This window comes from Pristiophorus japonicus, chromosome 7 (genome assembly GCF_044704955.1).
Source record: "Pristiophorus japonicus isolate sPriJap1 chromosome 7, sPriJap1.hap1, whole genome shotgun sequence".
Taxonomy (NCBI): Eukaryota; Metazoa; Chordata; class Chondrichthyes; family Pristiophoridae; genus Pristiophorus; species Pristiophorus japonicus.
Window position 1 is genome coordinate 119,743,078 of NC_091983.1, and position 24,014 is coordinate 119,767,091.

Below are 24,014 nucleotides of genomic sequence, written 5' to 3' on the forward strand. Positions count from 1 at the left end.
CCCCAGGAATTTGAATCCCTCCCTGCCGCACCATTGCTCAAGCCACATATTCATCTGCGCTATCCTGCGATTCCTACTCTGACTAGCACGTGGCACTGGTAGCAATCCCAAGATTACTACTTTTGAGGTCCTACTTTTTAATTTAGCTCCTAGCTCCTTAAATTCGTTTCGTAGGACCTCATCCCTTTTTTTTACCTATGTCATTGGTACCAATGTGCACCACGACAACTGGCTGTTCTCCTTCCCTTTTTAGAATGTCCTGCACCCTCTCACAGAAATCCTTGACACTTGCACCAGGGAGGCAACATACCATCCTGGAGTCTCGGTTGCGGCCGCAGAAACGCCTATCTATTCCCCTCACAATTGAATCCCCTATCACTATCGCTCTCCCACTCTTTTTCCTGCCCTCCTGTGCAACAGAGCCAGCCATGGTGCCATGAACTTGGCTGCTGCTGCCCTCCCCTGATGAGTCATCCCCCTCAACAGTACTCAAAGCAGTGTATCTGTTTTGCAGGGGGATGACCACAGGGGACCCCTGCACTATCTTCCTTGCACTGCTCTTCCTGCTGGTCTTCCATTCCCTAGCTGGCTGTGGACCCTTCTCCTGCGGTAAGACCAACTCGCTATCACATTCTTCCTGAAGTGTGGTGCCCAGAATTGGACACAATACTTAAGTTGGGGCCGAACCAGTGTTTTATACAGATTCATCATAATTTCCACTTTTGTGCTCTATATCATTATTTATGAAGTCCAGGAGCCCGTAAGCCTTTTTAAATGCTTTCTCAATCTGCCCTGCCACCTTGAACGATTTGTGCACAGATACCCCCAAGTCTCTCTGTTCATGCATCCCCTTTAGGATTGAGTTTATATGTCCTCTCCTCATTCTTTCTGCCAAAATGTATCACTTCACACTTTTCTGCATTAAATTCTATCTGCCACGTGTCTGCCCATTTCACCAGCCTGTCTATGTCTTCCTGAAGTCTATTACTCTCCTCCTCACTGTTCACTATATTTCCAAGTTTTGTGTCATCTGCAAATTTTGAAATTGGGTGCTGTACACCCACATCCAAATCATTAATATATATCAAGAAAGACAGTGGTCGTAGAACCGATCCCTGGGGAACACCACTGCATAACTTCCTCCAGTCTGAAAAACAATCGTTCATCACTACTCTCTGTTTCCTGTCACGTAGCCAATTTCATATCCCTTTTATTCCATGGGCTACAACTTTGATGGCAAGCCTATTATGTGGCACTTTGTCAAACACATTTTGGAAATTCATGTACTCTATGTCAACTGCATTATCCTCATCAGCCCTCTTTGTTACCTCATTAAAAAATGTAGAAAAATGTAGAATCATCCAGTAACATTACTTGTTGCCACAGAAATCAGGTTTATCCATTACCTGCTTTTGGAACTTACTTATATATTAGGATTTCTGACTTGATATGTACTAATAATGTTATTTGTACTTCATTTAATCAATAAAATGACACATGTAAATGGGAAATATTAGTGAGTTCACATTCATCAACTCGGCGAAGCTATTAAATACCTTCATCCATAGAGCTACATGAAACTAATTTAAAAGAAAAAGCACACAAATGGAACCTGTAATTAAGAAAATAAATTCTATTTATATTGACTTGTTGGAGTAAGCTTTTTCCTTAGATGTCATAACATTTTCAGATTCTGCCAATCATTTTTGTGCAATATTTTGAAGCCACAAGATACTATAACTGGATTATTCACAAGTACTTAAACATCATCATCATAGGCAGTCCCTTGGAATCGAGGACGACTTGCTTCCACTTGTAGAATGAGTCCTTAGGTGACTGAACAGTCCAATACAAGAACCACAATCCCTGCCACAGATGGGACAGACAGTCGTTGAGGGTAAGGGAGGGTGGGACAGGTTTGCCGCATGCTCTTTCCGTTGCCTGTGCTTGTTTTCTACATGCACTCGGCAATGAGACTCGAGGCGCTCAGCACCTTCCCGGATGCACTTCCTCCACTTAGGTCTGTCTTTGGCCAGGGACTCCAAGGTGTCAGTGGGGATATTGCACTTTATCAGGGATGCTTTGAGGGTGTACTTGTAACATTTCCTCTGTCCATCTTTGACTCGTTTGCCATGAAGGAGTTCCGAGTAGAGCGCTTGCTTTGGGAGTCTCATGTCTGGCATGCGGACAATGTAGCCTGCCCAGCGGGGCTGATCAAGTGTGGTCAGTGCTTCAATGCTGAGGTTGTTAGCCTGGTTGAGGATGCTAATGTTGGTGCGTCTATCCTCCCAGGGGATTTGCAGGATCTTGCAGAGGCATCGTTTGTGGCATTTCTCCAGCGACTTGAGGTGTCTACTGTACATGGTCCATGTCTCTGAGCCATACAGGAGAGCGGGTATTACTACCACCCTGTAGACCATGAGCTTGGTAGTAGATTTGAGGGCCTAGTCTTCGAACACTCTTTTCCTCAGGCGGCCGAAGGCTGCACTGGGACACTGGAGGCAGTGTTGAATCTCGTCATCAATGTCTGCTTTTGTTGATAAGAGGCTCCCGAGGTACAGGAAATGGTCCACGTTGTCCAGGGACGCGCCGTGAATCTTGATAACTGGGGTGCAGTGCTGTGTGGCAGGGACAGGCAGGTGGAGGACCTTTGTCTTACAGATGTTTAGCGAAAGGCCCATGCTTTTGCACACCTCAGTAAATATATCGACTATGTCCTGGAGTTCAGCCTCTGAATGTGCCCAGGTGTCATCCATGTACTATAGCTTGACGACAGAGGTTGGGGTTGTCTTGGACCTGGCCTGGAGACAGTGAAGGTTGAACAGCTTCCCAATGGTTCTGTAGTTTAGTTCCACTCCAACGGGTATATTCCAAGATATTCCAAAATATTCCAAAAAAAGCAGCAAACCTGAGGACTGGGAGAAATTTAGAATTCAGCAGAGGAGGACAAAGGGTTTAATTAGGAGGGGGAAAATAGAATATAAGAGTAAGCTTGCAGGGAAATTAAAAAATTGACTGCAAAAGTTTCTACAGATATGTGAAGAGAAGAAGATTAGTGAAGATAAATGTAGGTCCCTTGCAGTCAGAATCAGGTGAATTTATAATGGGGAACAAAAAAATGGCAGACCAATTGAACAACTACTTTGGTTCTGCCTTCACTAAGGAAGACACAAATAATTTTCTGGAAATACTAAGGGACCGAGGGTCTAGCAAGAAGGAGGAACTAAAGAAAATCCTTATTAGTCAGCAAATTGTGTTAGGAAAATTGATGGGATTGAAGGCCGATAAATCCCCAGGGCCTGATAGTCTGCATCCCAGAGTATGAAGGAGGTGGCCCTAGAAATAGTGAATGCATTGGTGGTCATTTTCCAACATTCTATAGACTCTGGTTCAGTTCCTATAGATTGGAGAGTAGCTAATGTAACACCACTTTTTAAAAAAGGAGGGAGAGAGAAAACGGAATTATAGAGCCTGACATTGGTGGTGGGGAAAATGTTGGAATCAATTATTAAAGATGTAATAGCAGCACATTTGGAAAGCAGTGACAGGATCGGTCCAAGTCAGCATGGAGTTATGAAAGGGAAATCATGCTTGACAAATCTTCTGGAATTTTTTGAGGATGTAACTCGTAGAGTGGACAAGGGGGAGCCAGTGGATGTGGTGCATTTAGACTTTCAAAAGGCTTTTGACAAGGTCCCATACAAGAGATTAGTGTGCAAAATTAAAGCACATGGTATGGGGGTAATTTACTGACGCAGATAGAGAACTGATTGGCAGACAGGAAGTGAAGAGTAGGAATAAACGGGTCCTTTTCAGAATGGCAGGCAGTGACTAGTGGGGTACCGCAAGTTTCAGTGCTGGGATACGAGCTATTTACAATATTCATTAATGATTTAGATGAAGGAATTGAGTGTAATATCTCCAAGTTTGCAGATGACACTAAGCTGGGTGGTGGTGTGAGCTGTGAGGAGGATGCTAAGAGGCTGCAGGGTGACTTGGACAGGTTAGGTAAGTGGGCAAATACATGGCAGCTGCGATATAATGTAGATAAATGTGAGGTTATCCTCTTTGGTGGTAAAAACAGGAAGGCAGATTATTATCTGAATGGTGACAGATTAGGAAAAGGGGAGGTGCAACGAGACCTGGGTGTCATGGTACATCAGTCATTGAAAGTTGGCATACAGGTACAGCAGGCGGTGAAGAAGGCAAGTGGCATGTTGGCCTTCATAGCGAGAGGATTTGAGTATAGAGCAGGGACATCTTACTATAGTTGTACAGGGCCTTAGTGAGGCCACACCTTGAATATTATGTACAGTTTTGGTATCCTAATCTGAAGAAGGACATTCTTGCTATTGAGGGAGTGCAGCGAAGGTTCACCAGACTGATGCCCGGGATGACAGGACTGACATATGAAGAAAGACTGGATCGACTAGGCTTATATTCAATAGAATTTAGAAGAATGAGAGGAGATCTCATAGAAACATATAAAATTCTGACAGGATTGGACAGGTTAGATGCAGGAAGAACGTTCCCAATGTTGGGGAAGTCCAGAACCAGGGGTCACAGTCTACGGATAAGGGGTAAGCCATTTAGGACCAAGGTGAGGAGAAACGTCTTCACTCGAGAGAGTTGTGAGCATGTGGAATTCTCTACCGCAGAAAGTTGTTGAGGCCAGTTCATTAGATATATTCAAAAGGGAGTTAGATGTGGCCCTTATGGCTAAAGGGATCAAGGGGTAAGGAGAGAAAGCAGGAATGGGGTACTGAAGTGCATGATCAGCCATGATCATATTGAATGGTGGTTGGTGCAGGCTCGAAGGGCAGAATGGCCTATTCCTGCATCTATTTTCTATGTTTCTCTGTTTCTATAACTGGATTATTCATAAGTACTTGAACAAATGATGTGACTAACAGACAGTCAGCCCTGCCCCCACGCCTGCCCACCAGATAAGACAACGCAGATCCACCACCAGTCCACATAACATCTTTCTCAGTTATTGCATATTAGAGAACAGTTCTTTAAAGAGGTACAGTACCGGTGCACCCAGAAATCGCAGGGACTGGAGTGTCTGGTGGTTACGGTTATTTTTACTTAAATTTTAAATTTATTTTGTTTTATGATTAGTTTTCTTTTAGTTGTGCCCTTTAAAAGGAGGCTTTTGTTTGTTTTTGTTTGATGACATTGGGGCAGCCCAGTGTCTCTTATAAAAATAAAAGTGTTTAGTAATGATAACGTTGATTCTGTATATATATAAATGTTAAAAGCGTAGATTATATGGAAAGGCTGCAGTGTTAAAAGAAACAAAATGAATGACTTCTCCAAGTTCATGTCAGCATGGCTTTGAAACTCACCAAACCAGAAAAGACGTTAATTGGAAAGCCATTAACCTAATCAAGGAATGGCACCAGGCCTCCAGACAGTCACATGTATGAGGAGAAGCCAATCAGGAATGGCCCTGGAAGTAATACCCAACCCTGAGGCTTTCTGGCCGTAAGGGGTATAATAATCCAAGCAAAGATTGATGGGTCTCTCTTCTCCTTAGCACACGGCAAAAGCAGGAACCTCCCTCCACAGCAGCAGTATGGGTGAACGTCATGCGCTTGTGCTTTGCCAGAGGGAAGTAAAGTATACCTTTTTGATTGTAACATCATTGTATCTGTTGTAACTAAGTAGATCCGTAGGATAGCTGAAGACTGCTGTTTCTCTGATAGATGTGTATGTGTGTGTGTTTAATAAACTATTCCAAATTGTTTTAAAAGAATCGGTCTTGCTGTGAATTTAATGCCAGTGATTTAGAAATCTTACACTCTTTATAGTTTAATTAATGAAAATGCATACCTACCACATCACAGACTGCTAAGTAGTGTTTACATTCTACCCCACATCATTCCAAGTATAGGAAGTCACACTCCCTCATAAATATTGAGAGCTATTTTTAGTTGTTAGGATATTTAATTTTCAGTATCATACCTTGGGCAAATTTTCCTCTGCGGAATGTCATTTTGGAGCCAGTTCCTGGGACATTAGAGAGAGCAGAAAGAGGCGGAGCCCTGTAACGTTTGTGCCATTTATGCTTGTTATACATTTCCAGCAGGCGGGTGGGGTGGGGGGAGATGAGTGGTGGAACCAGGCAGAGAAAATTCCTGCTTAAATGACACAGGGGCACAATTTTGATTCTTCCTTCAACTTGTTTGATCCTTAATGTGGAGTGAAATTAAAATCATTGGGGGAAATTGACATCTCAATATAGCTAGGCATTCTGGGAGCAGTGCAGGTAAGCAGATTTTTTAAAAGCTTTTCGGCATTTTTGGGTCGGTTTTCAGAGGTTTTGATTCTTTGTGCCATTTGGTCCTGAAATTCCGTGTCGTTTAGGTGTTTCTGGGGCCTAGAATTACAGTAAGTCACGTCATTGGCCAAAATATTGAGGATGTTTCTGCCAGTTTTCCATCCCGAAAAAGCAGCCAAATTTCCAAATGGGATTTGGTCCATCCTGCGATCCAACCACTGAATCCCCAAACATTTGAATGCATTTAACTGAGGGCCAGTGGCACTGCATCCCCACGATTTTTGTAACTGCACTCAATGCACTAGAATGAAAGATCTAGGACAGAACTGTTGCTAGCACTGCAACTGCCAGAAGCGATGAGCTTTTCAGGCTGAAGACTGCTGAAAGTTTGAGCAGAGGTTATGTAAGCGGGGAATTAATTTTTGGAATACATTTTTTGCTTTAAGTATAGACATCCTTCAACTTTCTCCTAACTGACTGTGGAAGAGTGACATCACTGGAAGATTTTAACAGCCTCTCACAGTAAGAACTTCTCAGGAGCAGGTATGTCGTTATCACACAGGAGGAAAAGGTGCAGGCAAAGGGTTTCTGCCTCTACCACTCTTTCAGGCTGTAAGTTCCAAACCCCCACCAGCCTCTGGGTGAAGAAATGTCCCCATATATTTCCTTGAAACCTCCCCCTAATTACTTTAAATCTATGCCCCTGGTTGTTAACCCCTCTGCCAAGGGAAACAGGTCCTTCCTATCCACTCTATCCAGGCCCCTCATAATTTTATACACCTCAATCAGCTCTCCCCTTAGCCTCCTCTGTTTCAAAGAAAACAGACCCAGCATCACCAATCTTTCCTCATAGCCAAAATTCTCCAGTCCAGGCAACATTTTTGTAAATCTCCTCTGCACCCTTTCCAGTGCAATCACATCCTTCCAATAATGTGGTGACCAGAACTGCACACGGTACTCCAGCTGTGGCCTAACCAGTGTTTTCTACAGTTCAAACATAACCTCCTTGCTCTTGTATTCCATGCATCGACTAATAAAGGCAAGTATTCAATATGCCTTCTTAACCACCTTATCTACCTGACCTGCTACCTTCAGGAATCTGTGAACCTGCACTCCAAGGTCCCTTTGTTCCTCTATACTTTTTAGTGTCGTACCATTTAATGTGTATTCCCTTGCCTTGTTAGACCTCCCCAGATGCATTACCTCACACTTATCTGGATTGAATTCCATTTGCCATTGTCCTGCCTACCTGACCAGTACATTGATATTTTCCTGCAATCCACAGCTTTCTTCTTCATTATCAACCACACAGCCTATTTTAGTGTCATCTGCAAACTTCTTAATATCATACCCCCAACATTTAAGTCCAAGTCATTGATATATACCACAAAAAGCAAGGGACCCAGCACTGAGCCCTGCGAAACCCCACTGGATACAGCCTTCCAGTCACAAAAACACCCACCAACCATTACCCTTTGCTTCCTGTCTCCAAGCCAATTTTGGATCCAACTTGCCACTTTGTCCTGGATCCTATGGGCTATTACTTTTGTGACCAGTCTGCCATGTGGGACCTTATCAAAAGCTTTGCTAAAATCCATATATGTTACATCATACGCACTGCTCTCATCAACCCTCCTGGTTACCTCCTTGAAAAATTCAATCAAATTAGTCAGATACGACCTTCCCTTGACATATCCATGCTGACTGTCCATGTCTTACCAAATGAAGATTTATCCTGTCCCTCAGGACTTTTTCCAATAATTTTTCCACCAGCAAGGTTAGGCTGACTGGCCTGTAATTACTCGGTCTATCCTTTTTTCCCTATTTAAACAAAGGTACAACATTAGCAGTCCTCCTGTCTTCTGGCAATGCACCTGTAGCCAGGGAGGATTGGAAAATGATGGTCAGAGCCTCTGCTATTGCCTCTTTTGCTTCTCTTAAGTCTCTTCCAAAAGATGGCACCTCCGACAATCTGCAGTGGGAGTATCAGTCTAGATTATGTGTTCAAATCTCTGGAGTAGGATTATGAACCCATGACCTCCTGAATCAGAGGTGAGAGTGCTATCATTGAATCACAGCTGACACCTGTACTCTCTGGCATTCTTGGTCTTTTACTGAGTCCAGCTGGCATAGGTTCTATTGACCAATCAGAAATCGAGTTTCAGCACATTTTCTGCACCACCCCCCCGCCTTTCCCCTCTCTAGTAGCAATGCTCAAGAATTTTGTGTCTGAGGTACCCAAATATGAAAGTGCCTTATTTTCCAGTCATAACATCCTTTAAGAATTTATAGATGAACACAGCAACCAATTTGTGCACAGCAAGGTCCCACAACCAGCAATGAGATAAATGACCAGATATTCTGTCTTTGTGGTGTTGGTTGAGGGATAAATAATGGGGTAGAAATTCCGACGTCGCCGCCCATACGAAGTTTCTACGGACTCGGGAAGGCATCGGAAAAGCTGGTTTTCAGCACGCAATGTGCATGCACTGAAAATCGGCTTTACGATCTGTCAAACTGGAGCTTGTCAGATCGTAGACATCTTGGGAGCGAGGACATTTCTTGGACAAGATTACAGGATTTATGCATATTTTGCCTAGCAAATGTCCTCAAAAATCTTGCGCCTGATAAAAGCAGGCGCATAGCTTACTTTTACAGGCGCAAGTGTTTTAAAACATACAAAAATACGATAAAATTAAATTCTAAACGCATATTTTATTGTTAAAAACCCTCCCCGCTACGGTAAGTTTATTTTTAACCATAATTTTTAAAACTTTTTTAAAAAATCAGGAAAATATTTTATTTTTATAAGACATAATAACTTTAATTTCAATTAATTTTAAATATGTGTGGTCTGTTTTTAATTTTTTATTATTTTGTGTGTTTGGTTTTGTTCCCATTAATAGCACTGAGAACTCATAGATACGTGTGTCTCAGTGCTATTAATGGGAACCTGTGAAATACTTACTTGATTAGCTGAGCACTCACACGTGACTGCATCTTCTGCGTGGAAACCCTCCAGATGAGAGCGCGCTTCACAACACGGGAAGAGAAGGCCTCCCCATTGGAATCCAGGGTGCCTCCTCGACCAACAAAATTCACTGGCGAGGAGGCAATTGCACACTGGAAGACCTCGAGAGGAATTTCTGGGCCATTAGCTAGGACACCGACAGAGTTTTTGTGCTTTTTTTCGAATAGTGCCATGTGATTTTTTTACATTCACTTGAGAGAGCAGATGGAGCCTCGATTTAACGTCACATCCAAAAGATGGCACCTCCGACAGTGTAGCATTCCCTCAGTACTGTACTGAAATGTCAGCTTGGATTATGCCTATGGAGTGAGGTTTAAACCCATGACCCTCTGATTCAGAGGCGAGGGAAGCAGCGTGCGGGCCGCTGGAAAGGGATTACCACAGCTAAATTCACCGAGGAAAAGGTAGAACTTTTAATGGCAGTGCCCCTGCGAGATTTTTGATACAGTGCTCGAAGGCAAACCACTGGGGTCCTTTTGGTAAGTAAATAGTTTTATTATTAGTGTTTTTAATGTAATTTTCCATGGTCCACAGTATTTAGCTTTTGATATAGTTTTATTAATTGTTTTGGCTCCATTAAACCTGCTCCCTCCATGCATTATGTATTACTTACTGCCTCTCTGCCAGGTCCCCCCACGTCAGGAAACAGTATTCTTCTTCCAGGGTTGATAAAGGGAAACCAGTGGATGTGGTGTATTTGGACTTCCAGAAAGCATTTGACAAGGTTACTGCACAAGATAAAAGTTCACGGGGTTGGGGATAATATATTAGCATGGATAGAGGATTGGCTAACTAACAGAGAACAGAGTCAGGATAAATGGTTCATTCTCTGGTTGGCAATCAATAACTAGTGGGGTGCCGCAGGGATCAGTGCTGGGACCCCAACTATTTACAATCTATATTAACGACTTGGGAGAAGGGACCGAGTGTAACGTAGCCAAGTTTTCTGACGATACAAAGATGGGAGGAAAAGAAATGTGTGAAGAGGACACAAAAAATCAGCAAAAGGACATAGACAGGCTAAGTGAGTGGGCAAAAATTTGGCAGATGGAGTATAATGTTGGAAAGTGTGAGGTCATGCACTTTGGCAGAAAAAAAATCAAAGAGCAAGTTATTATTTAAATGGAGAAAGATTGCAGTGCGACTTGGGGGTACTTGTGCACAAAACACAAAAGGATAGTATGTAGGTACAGCAAGTGATCAGGAAGGCCAATGGTATCTTTGCCTTTATTGCAAAGGGGATGGAGTGTAAAAGCAGGGAAGTCTTGCTACAGCTATAAAAGGTATTGGTGAGTCAACACCTGGAATACTACGTGCAGTTTTGGTTTCCATATTTATGAAAGGATAGATTTGCTTTGGAAGCAGTTCAGAGAAGGTTCACTAGGTTGATTCCGGGGATGAGGTGGTTGACTTATGAGGAAAGGTTGAGTAGGTTGAACCTCTACTCATTGGAATTCAGAAGAATGAGAGGTGATCTTATCAAAACGTATAAGATGACAAGGTGGATGCAGAGAGGATATTTCCACTGATGGGGGAGACTAGAACTAGAGGGCATGATCTTAGAATAAGGGGCCGTCCATTTAAAACAGAGATGAAGAGGAATTTCTTCTCTCAGAGGGTGGTAAATATGTGGAATTTGCTGCCTCAGAGAGCTGTGGAAGCTGGGACATTGAAAAAAATTAAGACAGAAATAGACAGTTTCTTGAATAAAAAGGGGATAAGAGGTTATGGGGAGCGAGCGGGGAAGTGGAGCTGAGTCCATAGTCAGATCAGCCATGATCTTATTGTATGGCGGAGCAGGCTCGAGGGGCTGTATGGCCTATTCCTGTTCCTATTTCTTATGTTCTTATGTTCTTCTGTCCTCCACACCGTCCATCAGTGTCTCTAGCTCCATATCAGTGAACCTGTTGGCTCTCCTTGCACCTCTTACAGCAGCCATCCTTCCAAACTCCTTCCAACCACCTTCCCCCCTCAGGGCCTAGCTGCAAACCCAGGCCTTTTTCACTTACCTGCATGCTGAGTTTCTCAGTGGTGATAACGCTCAAATTAAGACAGCCACAACACTGAAAAATCCACTTTGGAAGTGTTCATTAGTGCTGGAACCCATTTGTTCACTTTTGAAGCTTAATATGGGGTGGCCCAGCGACTAAAAAATTTCAGCGCTAATGGCCACAACAAGGTGGGGGGAGCACCAGTTTTCCAGTGGTATTGAATTTCGGGCCCATAGAGTTATCACTGAGATAAGGCTGGCACCTATATCATTTGCAAAGGCATAAAACATTTCTCTGAGTGTGAATTTTCTCCAACTCACTTTAAAGTAACTGAATTCTGTAGTTAAAACCACAGGAATGTCTGTTAAATAGATTTCTTATCTGGTAGTCTCTAAGGCCTAGCAATTTGGGTTGTTTGCGCCTCCCGTTAGCGCCCCCGGGCTCTGCTTGAGTGCCAGGCTGTTGGCATGGCACCCCCACTCTCCGGTGGTCAAGGAAGGTCCCTTTCATCAGTGCAGAGCTTGCAGCCTGGGCCCTTCCCTTTAATTCAGGGAAGAGCGCCTCCTATGCAGCAGGGCTATGCAGTCCAGTGCATAGCATTGCACCCTTCTCCCGACCTGTCCACCGCACTACCGCCCCAGAAAGGAAGTGGAGCACGCTATTTTGCGCTCCATTTAATTTCGGGTGTGGTAGCCCAGATTTCACGACTGGGATGGGACCTCCATGCTTGGCGCAAAATGTTCCTCCTCCCGGATGTTGCTGCCCCCAAACGTGCCGCAACAGAATTTTGCCCCCTAAGAGTCCAACTTGAGTAAACACTTTTTCAATCTTTTACTGATGAAAATGCATATTACTTTATAATAAGACTTGCTTTTCATCTGCTTTGTTTGTGAATATTTTTCTAATGTGCACTATCTGATCAAAGGTTCAATACTGGCTGGAGTTCTTGAAGTACTTCTCCAGTCTTTATCATTACACCCCTGTATCACGTCGGAGCTGATGAACAGGAAAAAGCGTTGAGAATAGCACAGATATTGTCACAAGCTCTCTATTTACACCTGTGACAGGAGGCAAAGGGAAAATCCTGTAATGGTTCGAGGAATTAGCAACACCTTAAATGTTTTTCTTTCCCAGGCAGCTGTGGAGTATTATTTGTCTGTTTATGTTTTAACACTTAACAAGCTCCCTGTTGGAGTGGAACTAAACTATAGAACCAATAGGAACCTGTTCAACCTTCTTCACCTCCAGGCTAGATCCAAGGTCGTCCCATCCTCTGTCATCAAACTACAATATGCAGATGATGCTTGCGTCTGCGCACATTCAGAGGCCGAACTCCAAGTCATCGTCAACATCTTTACCGAGGGGTACGAAAGTATGGGCCTTACACTAAACATCTGTAAGACAAAGGTCCTCCACCAACCTGACCCCACCAAACAGCACTGCACCCCAGTCATCAAAATCCACGGTGCGGCCTTGGACAACGTGGGCCATTTTTCTATACCTCGGGGGCCTACTATCACAGCAAGGACAGACATCGATGATGATGTCCAACACCACCTCCAGTGTGCCAGTGCAGCCTTTGGTCGTCTGACGAAGAAAGTGTTTGAAGACCAGGATCTCAAATCTGGCACCAAGCTCATGGTCTACAGGGCTGTAGTGGTACCCGCCCTCTTATATGGCTGAGAGACATGGACTATATCAAAGCGCTGGAGAAGTACCACCAATGCTGCCTCCGCAAGATCCTGCAAATCCACTGGGAGGATAGATGCACCAACGTCAGTGTTCTCGTTCAGGCCAACATCCCCAGCATCGAAGCACTGACCACACTCGACCAGCTCTGTTGGGTGGACCACATCGTCTGCAAGCCTGACACAAGATTCCCAAAGCAAGCGCTCTACTCGGAACTCCTACACAGCAAGCGAGCCCCATGTGGGCTGAGGAAACACTTCAAGGACACCCTCAAAGCCTCCTTGATAAAGTTCAACATCCCCACTGGCACCTGGGAATCCCTGGCCCAAGTCGCCTTAAGTGGAGGAAGAGCATTCGGGAGGGTGTTGAGTCTTGTCATTGAGAGCATGCAGAAATCAAGCACAGACAGTGGAAGGAGCTTACGACAAACCAGACTCCCCACCCACCCCTTCCTCCAATGACTGTCTGTCCCACCTGTGACAGAGACTGTAATTCCCATATTGGACTGTAGACCTGAGAACTAACTTTTAGAATGGAAGCAAGTCTTCCTCGATTTCGAGAGACTGCCGATGATAATGATATGTTTTAACTTGATACATGCTCTTTCCAACTCCCCCAACAATTTTCTCCCTTCCCTCCTCCTTTACTAATTAGGCTAGATTGTCAGAACAACATTATTTCAATATCAATGTTAAACTATTTATTTTAATGGTTCAAGTAATGCCCAGTGGAAATTCTAGGCTACTGATTCATGCTGGGATATGCTGCCATGTGCGTCAGTAGTTCTCATGTGTGAAACTGCGTAGTGAATACTGGCCGGCTGATCAACGATCGGGGACATCACAAACAATGTCCACTTACAAACAACTTACAAACAACTTACAAACACAGGAGAGTATTTTCCAGGAGGTGTTTCCAGCTTACTATTCAGGACCAGGGACCCTAGCTATTTTTTTCATGCCTGAACTGAGGACACTGAGACCACATGATGCTCCCATTATTGTTCTGACTGAAATCAATTAACTCAACGAAGTCCCAGACACGAATTTTAACTCCAGGCCAGTTTTGGGTGGGTAAACAGTGGTGTGAGTTAGAAATTCACTGGCTGCTCCAGAAATGAGTCCGGAGTTTATGAACTATCGGGCCTTATTCAAATCTCAGTGGACGACTTCCCACACCCATTCCGGGCGGGAAGCAGTGAAAATCGCCCAGCTTGGAGGCCGCTAAGCCCATGTAAGAGTTGAGATTGGAAGCTGGGGCTTTTCTGTGGTGGTCTTGCGATCAGGTGGGAGGTTGGGGGTGGTGGTTGGGGGGGGGGGGGCGTGGTGGGTGGTGAGTCCAATGCAGGGGAAGTCTAAAATTTCTTGTGGGGCCCATAGGAGCATTCCTGCTCCTGGCCTCTCAAGGTAAGTTTAAAAAAAAGTTAAAGGAATAACCCTTTTGAGCCTTCTCTGACCCTGATTTGTTGGGGTTGCCTGGTGGGAAACTCAATGCTGCTTCCCACTCAGGGCTGCCGTTAAAACTGCAGTCTGGTCTCGATGACCTCATTGGGACCCAACATGCATGTATTAAAAAGGACCCTACCAGCTTTGGGTAGGTGTCCTTGTCACCTTCTCAGTCAAGCAGGCTAAAATCCCAGGAGATTGTCTCCCGACAGCTACAGGGCGGGTAAGTAACCTCATTACCGCTGGGCGGGTAGAGTTAAAACTGACCCGCAGAATTCTAACTTGGGGCTTACCTTCGTGTCTACCTCAGCCATCCGTTTGTCATTTCAAACATTTCTTCCACCTATACAAATATTATTTTCCGAGACAGTGATAATTAGCAGTGACAAAGAATTTTTTAGTCACTAGTTGAGATTTTTACCAGATTTTTTATGTGATTTTTTTTATATATTACCTGAAAATAGGCAGTACAGTCCCACTGTAAAAAGCTGCGTCAAATCCCTGTCATTTTGCTTTCACCTATTCACAGAGTGTGTCAATTGGACATTTATTGTGTCATTGTTAAACACTCGCTCTGGAGTTAATTAAAGGGGCATTGTTTTTTAGTGTAGCATCTTGAAATCTTGCAAGGCAATTTATCTAGCTAGAAAACAGAGAAGAATTCAATGTAATATATTTGATGTAACTGACATCATTATAATTTGTTATCAATTTTAAAATGAAAAGCCAGATGATTAAAAGCCAAATCTGTGTCACAAAGTTTCGCACTGTAGCCCAAGTACCATCTGTTGAAACACAGCCTCTCCCCAATGTTCAGGAACTGAGCTTGTCTGAAAATTCCCCACTGAGCCAATGCCACTATTTTAACTGGGTCAGGACCAAACACATGTAAGTAACCCCCTCCCCTTTTTACAAGACAATTAGGGGAAGTCGGAGGGAATGTTCAGTTTAAGATTTGTCGAGAATAAAAATATCAATGTCAAACTTAAACTGTGTTCTTTTGGCTTTGTTGCAGAGTGGGCTCTCCTCCAGATCAACTCCCAAGAGCCTCTGTCAATTGTACAGTCTAAATCCCTTTCCCAGATTACTAAACTTTTGATATATCTGTATCCACATCAGTTAATGTACACTAATGGTCTGAGACCAATACTGCTGTTGAAGAGTTTTTAATTTAAAATATAACTAGTACATATTTAGCACTCACAGGTTCTGCGTGGAGAATATCTTTATACTGACCTGCACAAAATAGAATAAATTTGGATTTGTCCAGAGAAAATTTGCATCACTAGTGCAGAAACTATTTTAACAACCTGTTATGAAACAGATCACGGGAACAAGGATTGAACCTATAACGAGCAACTAAAATTGCAAAGTCACAGTCTATCCAGAGATGTGAAACACAATGGCTTGGGTAAAACAGCTACAAGCCTCCGAGAAACAGAACCCAGGTCATAAGTACAAATTTTCATTTATGCTTCTGAAAATATTATTCATATAACAAGAGAAGATATAGCTTGAGGACATAAAACAGCAATATTACAACATCAGTTTTTTTTTATCCAGGCTTTTATGTTTTTTTTTTAACACCCTTCCCCAATTTTTTTCCTTTTGTCAGCGGGTTTGTAGTTTGCCAAAACAACACTCTACTGAACAGCTGCCAGCTCTGACATGTAAAGTGGAATGCAGCAAAGACTACGAAACAGTGCCTGTATTTGGAGCTACTCGTGGGTTAGCAGTGGAAGTGAAGGGGCCTGTGAAAAGAGCTGACTCTACTGGCTGCATTCCAACAAGCACTTCTCACAGGCTTGTTCTCATGGCTTTCAATTCTGGGGTTCAAGAACCAACATCAAATGAGTTAACATCTTACGAACATCACAGAGATTTGTGTTTTTACAGAAACGCTGCGTTCGTTTGCCCCCCTTCCCATTTGATCCCAAGAAAGAACTTGACCCACTGCCCACAGGATTGCCTTTGGCATTTGAACAGGTGCCATTTCAAGCCTTTTTCGGCTCATAAGAGCATCCTAATGAGAAGTGTGGATACTTTGAGAAACTTCAGAAGCAATGGAAATAGTCATAATCCATTCATCTGCAGCAGACGAAAGTCGAATGTGCTCTTAAGTTTCACACATTGAATCCGAATAATTAACAACCACTTACTGTAAGGACCTTGCCGGTGCCCTAAAACATGCAATCTGTCAAACAACTGCTTTTCCCACTAACTCAAAGGGCCTTCCATTCCCCTTTTCACTGCTTATTCAAATGAGGAAGTCAACTATCGAAGCACTTCAATTTACTTAGAAAACGTCTTACATTGCAGTGTTAATGTAACTGAGCTTTACAATACTATCTTAATATTTTAATTTAATCAAATGCCCTAACTCCTCTCTCTTTCTCCATGGCACTTTTACTTTTTGGAAACTGTGGTTACATTTCCAAATCAGATCCAAAACTAATAAATCTTTTTGTTGAGCTTCACCGCACATAGTTATGTGTCCCATGTGCATATTCTTTGCTCTCATACTGTTCTATAACATTTAATATTTTTGAATTAATCATTCTGGGAAAGAGCAAATCTGATGGGAAGGAAATTTGTATCTCAGTAACTAAGAGACCCTTTAGTCCTCAAAAGGTTTAAACTCATGAGCTTAGAAATTGCTGTTGGTGTGCTATTCAGGGTTAACAGTGAGTTACAAAATGTTCTGTGTGAATTACAGTCTGCAGATTAACCCCATATTGCTGTAAAATATGCACTATAATACTGTATAACAGGCTAACCAACACAGCCACAGCAATAAGAATGAGGCACAGCGGCTGTTAACAGAACTGGGAAGGCACTTAAACCCCTGCATTTATCAAGAAGAGGAAAACTATGCGATGTGGAAGTGATGGGAAAACCCCCTCAGAAGTTCCTGTTGCAACAGGCTTGGGAATAAAACACAGACGGGATAAATGCAGTCTCGCGAACCCAACAGCATTGGAGAGGTGTAAGAAGATGGCTGATCTCAAGAAATCAGCAAAGGTAAGGCTAAAGCAATGTTTGGAATGTCGAATATCTGCCACGCCACAAAGTGTAGCTGAACCATGATAAACATTAATAGAACAGTAACGGGGCTGCATGCTTACCATGCACAGTGATACTGCAGCATGGGTGACATATAATGAGCAACTGTGTAAAACAAACAGCGGGCAGTAAACGTTCTTAAAAGGGATTTGCACAAGAACTCTTTGTAAGTGAACCTAACTACATGATGCATGTTCATTTGATGTGATTTGATGGCATGGAGTATGGACAGCTGGATGACACTGTCTGTGTTACCTTACACAATCTCAAGATTGCTTATCTGCTCACAGGACAAGGTGGCATATAATAGAACAGAATGGACTGGAACTGGAGGGGGGTCTGAGGCAGTACCAGCCCAAGACTCCTTTTCAAGAATTTATTCTGGAAAGGGTGTGAGAGATTGAGTGGAGGACAGTGAAATGGGAGGCCTTCCCCAATTCAGGGCTAGTAGCATTACATTCTTATTATGTCTTGTCCCCTTCTTACTGACATGCAGGCATATTCTTGACTTCAGTAATGTCACAATGAAAGGACTGTTTGAAGGTACGTATTTGAAGCAGCATTTTGACATGTTTTCTCTTCTTGATTTCATACCTCTGGAAGAAAAGAATGACATCACAGCCAGTGTTCCCAAGAAAGGCAGCATCTCTCAACACCTTGTGTCACTATCCCTACCTTTCAAAGGACGAGCACAGCAACATGTACATAGTGAACTTGAGGAAGTCACAATGCACAGGTAAGAAAAAGCAAGTGATGGAGGTAGTTGAAAATAAATCTCCTGCTGGTCAGAGGGCTAGCATGGTTTATGTCTCTGCTGCAGTTCCTAGGGATTCTGACTTTGTAGGGCCTGTTTATGAAAGGAAATTGCTATCTTGAACAGGATCTTAGAAACATAGAAACATAGAAAAAAGGTGCAGGAGTAGGCCATTCGGCCCTTTGAGCCTGCACCACCATTCAATGAGATCATGGCTGATCATTCACCTCAGTATCCCTTTCCTGCTTTCTTTCCATACTCCTTAATCGTTTTAGCCGTAAGGACCATATCTAACTCCCTCTTGAATATATCCAATGAACTGGCATCAACAACTCTATGAGGTAGGGAATTCCACAGGTTACCAACTCTCTGAATGAAGAAGTTTCTCCTCATCTCAGTCCTAAATGGCTTACCCCTTATCATCCACATGAGTCACTTGTTTCCATGCAAAGTATCTGTAAGGTCTGACGATGAGTAAGGAGAATCCAATAACGCGATCTGTGCATTCACGAACAAATGGTTATTAGTACTGCTGTGTGCCAATGAACACATGACAACTCTAGTAGTATCATCAGCAGAGCCTTAAGCACAGGTCCTAAGCAGAATGGAAGTATCTCTGTTGCAATAGAAATCTTTGCTCAAATCTTAAAGATGCTCTCTTGGTCAGTTTTAACATGCTGGGTGATCAAATTGAGAGAACCTTCACATGCAGATTCATTGCGGCTTACAGTTCTACTCCGACACAGATCAGTGGGCATCATGAAGGAGCTTCCAACAGCAGGGGCATTCTTGGAGTTGGCATGCATGAGGGTGGTATTTCTCAAGGAGATGCCACATTCTGCCTAAAGAATGCAAGACTTGCATTTATATAGCACCAGATGTCTCGAAACAAATGAAGTACTTTTGGAATGTAGTCACAGTTGTAATGTGGGAAACGCAGCAGTCAATTTGCACACAGCAAGCTCCCGCAAACAGCAATGTGATAATGACCAGATATCTGTTTTTTGAGGGATAAATATTGGCAAGGACACCAGGGATAACTCTGTTGCCCTTCTTCAAATTGTGCCATGGGATCTTTTATGTCCACCCAAGAAAGCAGATGGGGCTTCGGTTTAACATCTCATCCGAAAGACAGCACCTCCGACAATGCGACACTCCCTCAGCATTGCACTGAAGTGTCAGCTGAGATTATTGTGCTCAAGACCCTGGAGTGGGAATTGAACCTTCATTTCTCTGACTCAGAGGCGAGTGTGCTACTGTCATGTATGTACTTTTGGGATCACTAGCCACTAGATGGCGTCACTGTTGGAGACCATTGGGCTGCACGCATGTGTGTGCAGCCCAAGTACAAAAGGCCAGCCATTTTGTATATTAGTCACTTTGGGCCTTAATAATAAAGAGCCAAGGTCATACCTCTTGGAGTTAAACAGTACTCAGTCTAACAGTTATTGCATACACAACATTTGGCGACTATGCAACAAGAATCTTTGCATGCAAAAATGAGCAGAATTGGATTGTTGGAGCGATTCGTGGAAGGAGAAGATTGGGCAGACTTTGTGAGCCATTTGAGCCAGTTTGTCGTGGCCAACAAAATGGAGGAGGTCGGCGACGCAGATCGGAGCTGGGCGGTGTTCCTCATGGTTTGCGGTCTAAAAATTTATGGTCTGATAAAGAATCTACTCCTGCCTGTGAGTCCAACAGAGAAGACGTATGAGGAATTGTGTACACTGGTACAGGACCACTTTAAGCCAGATGAAGGCATCATCATCTTGAGATATAGATTTCACATGCATGTTCGCTCAGAAGGTCAGAATGCAGCAGAATTCGCTACCGACCTAAGACGTCTAGCGGGACCGTGTAAGTTCGGGGCTGTGTTGGCAGACATGCTGCGGGACTTCTTTGTAATCGGCATTAACCATGAGGTGATCCTGCGTAAACTACTGGCGGTGGAGATGTTAGACTTGAACAGGACCATCACGATCACTCAGTCATGCATGACGACGGATAGAAGTCTAAAGTAGATAGCAATGAAAAATCAAAACTTGGCAAGTACTGTAAATACGATTGATTCGGTGTTCGGCAGAGCGGCACATGGCAGGGCCTACCCGACTGCGTACGCGAAACCTGTGGCTGCCCAAAGTCCGCCAGCGGGAATGCATCCGATTTCTCCATGTTGGCGTTGTGGGGGAAATCACCGGCACCAGCAGTGCCGATTTATGCAATATAGTTGCAAAGGCTGTCTGAGAGTGGGGCATCTCCAGTGCAAGTGTCCGCAGATGAGCAAGCGTGCTGTAACACACCACGTGGAGGATGATGGTCAGACTAGTGTGGATCCAGATCCGCAATCCGAGATACCAGAGGAGGAAGTATATGGACTGTACTCGTTCCTAACTAAGAGCAAACCGATAATGGTCAACGTGAAATTTAATGGGGTGCCGGTATCGATGGGACTGGACACGGGCGAGTCAATCGATAATGTGCCAGAGGGCATTCGACAAGCTGTGGGATACTAAGGCTGTGAAGCCCAGGCTGAGTCCAGTCAATACCAAGTTGCGCATGTACACCAAAGAACTCATAACGGTGATTGGCAGTGCCACAATTAAAGTGTCATATGACGGTGCGGTTCACAAGTTACCGCTATGGATTGTCCCAGGCAATGGCCCAACGCTGTTCGGCAGGAACTGGCTTGAAAAAATCAGATGCGATTGGAACGACATCAAGGCGTTGTCATCGGAGAAAGATACATGTGCCCAAGTACTGAGCAAGTTCCCCTCGCTGTTCGAACCAGGCATCGGCAACTTCACGGGAGCCAAGGTGCAGATCCACATGGACTCGGATGCAAGACCCGTCCATCATAAAGCTCGGGCAGTTCCGTATATGATGAGGGAGAAGGTTGAAATTAAACTGGACAGACTCCAGCATGAAGGAATCATATCACCGGTTGAATTTAATAAATGGGCCAGCCCCATTGTTCCTGTGCTGAAAAGTGATGACACAGTCAGAATCTGGGGTGACCACAAGGCTACGATCAACAGGATTTCGAAACAGGATCAGTACCCGTTACCGAAGGCTGCTGACTTGTTTGCAACATTAGCCGGGGGGAAGTTGTTCACCAAACTAAACTTGACGTCGGCCTACATTACATAGGAGTTGGTCAAGATGTCGAAGAGACTTACGTGCATTAGCACGCATAAAGGACTGTTTATTTATCACAGGTGCCCTTTTGGAATTCGCTCGGCTGCAGCAATATTTCAGAAGAACATGGAGAGTCTACTGAAGTCCGTTCCCCGAAAAGTCGTGTTCCAAGATGACATCCTGATCACAGGTCGTGACTCCGAGGAACATCTGAACAACCTGGAAGAGGTTCTACATTGTCTGGACAAAGTGGGACTCAGCTGGAAACGCTCGAAGTGCGTCTTCATGGCACCTGGGGTCGAATTCCTGGGGAGGAAAATTGCTGCTGATGGCATCAGGCCCACGGAATCAAAAACCAAGGCCATCAAGAGTGCACCCAAGCCGCAGAATGTGACGGAGCTGCGTTCGGTCCTGCGTCTACTCAACTGCTTTGGTAACTTCCTACCTAAATTGAACACCTTATTAGAACCACTGCACCCCACAACTGGGTGTGCGGTACATTTCAGGACAGAGCTTTTGAGAAAGCCACTAATCTGCTTTGCTCTAACAAGCTGCTGGTACATTATGATCCATGTAAACGTTTAGTATTGGCCTGTGATGCTTCGTCACATGGAATTGGTTGCGTACTCCAAAAAGCTAATGAGTCGGGTGAACTTCAACCAGTCGCATATGCTTCAAAATGTTTGTCTAAAGCGGAAAGAGCCTACAGCATGGTAGAGAAAGAAACACTAGCCTGTGTATATGGGGTTAAAAAGATGCATCAGAACCTGTTTGGTCTTCGGGTTGAACTGGAGGTAGATCACAAGCCGTTCATTTCACTGTTCTCTGAAAACAAAGGTATCAATACCAATGTTTCATCCCGCATCCAGAGGTGGGCGCTGACATTATCCGCTTATGATTATGTCATTCGCTATAGACCTGGCACTGAGAATTGTGCCGATGCTTTGAGCCGTCTGCTGTTGCCCACACCAGAGGTGGAAACGCCACAACTGGCGGACCAATTGTTAGTTATGGAGCTTTTGAGAGTGAAGGAACCCCTGTCACGGCTCAACAAGTTAAGACCTGGACCAGCCAGGACCTGATTTTATCGGTGGTGAAGAGTTGCATCCTGAAAGGTGATTGGTCTGCCATACCCAAGCAAATGTGCGATGAGACCAAACCTTACATTCGTCGCAAAGAGGAACTGTCTATTCAGTCGGATTGTATATATGGGGCAATCGTGTTGTTATGCCCAAGAAAGGGAGAGAGAAATTTATATGTGAGCTACATCCCGGCATTGTAATGATGAAAGCCATCGCCAGGTCTCATGTATGGTGACTGGGAATTGACTCTGAGCTGGAATCATGTGTGCATCAGTGCAACACTTGTATGCAGCTCAGCAAAGCACCAGCGGAATCGCCGCTGAGTCTGTGGTCGTGGCCGTCCAAACCATGGTCCAGCATCCACATAGACTTTGCAGGTCCCTTCCTGGGGAAGATGCTTTTAGTTGTGGTGGATGCATCTTCGAAGTGGATAGAGTGTACAATCGTGTCATCCAGCACAGCCACAGCTACCATTGAGAATCTCAGTGTCATGTTTGTGACACATGGTCTACCTGACATCGTTGTTAGTGACAACAGATCGTGCTTCACCAGTCAGGAGTTTCAAGAGTTCATGAAACTCAATAGTATCAAACATGTAAGGTCAGCACCTTTCAAACCTGCATCCTATGGGCAAGCAGAACGTGCTGTCCAAATCAAAAAGCAGAGTATGAAGTGAGTAACCCAAGGGTCACTGCAGACCTGCCTGTCATGCATACTGCTGAGTTACACGACAAGATCACACATGCTTACCGGGGTCTCAGCTGCTGAATTAATGATGAAGAGAGGTCTGAAGATCAAGCTATCTCTTTTACACCCTGACTTGAAAATCATATTGAATATAGAAGACAAAGTCAGCAAGGGTATCACGATCGCACAGCTGTGTCACGCGATATTTCTGTAAATGAAAGGAAAGATAGATTACGAAAGTAAACTTGCACAAAACATAAAAACAGGTTTAGGGCTACCAGAATCCCAACTGGCAGTCACAGAAATCATGCAATCAACCAACCACTTACTCTTTCCACTGGACTATCACTTAGTGGAAGTAATATGTTCGATGTTATACATTGCACAATGGAGCTGTAGCACAGCAAACACTCAATGCAGTTAATAAATCGGACGTATTTGATTTTTATATTGTGCTGAGAATGCCTTTGTAATTGTACACAATAATTTAGCAGCCCAGCAAAGGATGGGCAGTGCTGGGAATTGAGGAAGTGCAGAGGACAGTGTTGCTCAAGATAATTTGAGTCAGTTCATTGCAGCCAGGAGGGTTCCTTTAAAGGAACAACTCAGGCACATGCAGCTTACATGAGCACTAGGGGTTGGATTTTTAGCTTGTTGCTGCCTCTGTTTTTGCCCCGGAGGTGCAGCAATGGCGGTGATAAGCTCTTCTGGGCGGGTGGCCAGCTTCCAGCACTTCGCCAGGGTTTTGGGGGTCGGTTTCGGCGGGACGCGGAGCATTACTACCCGGAAGAGGTGAGCCGGTGTACAATGCCTATGGTTGCAACACTGGCTCGATTTTTGGCTCCCGCCCG

At 44.1% G+C, this 24,014-nt stretch overlaps 1 protein-coding gene and 1 long non-coding RNA gene across 3 annotated transcripts in view; one reads left to right on the plus strand and one right to left on the minus strand.

Moving 5' to 3' along the window:
* Positions 1–2,703: 2,703 nt before the first annotated feature.
* On the minus strand, positions 2,704–23,541 carry LOC139267260 (uncharacterized). Its single transcript, XR_011593871.1, has 3 exons — positions 23,493–23,541; positions 23,227–23,371; positions 2,704–2,915 (listed from the first exon to the last, which is right to left on the minus strand). It is a non-coding gene; the product is annotated as an uncharacterized lncRNA (long non-coding RNA).
* hddc2 (HD domain containing 2) overlaps positions 17,446–24,014 on the plus strand; it is a 189,086-nt gene continuing 182,517 nt past the window's right edge. The window contains exons 1-2 of one of the 2 annotated variants that reach the window (XR_011593869.1): positions 17,446–17,463; positions 18,109–18,241. The gene's annotated coding sequence lies outside the window, so the exon portion shown is untranslated. The remainder of the gene's footprint in view (positions 17,464–18,108; positions 18,242–24,014) is intronic. The other variant, XM_070885292.1, reaches the window with a different exon arrangement.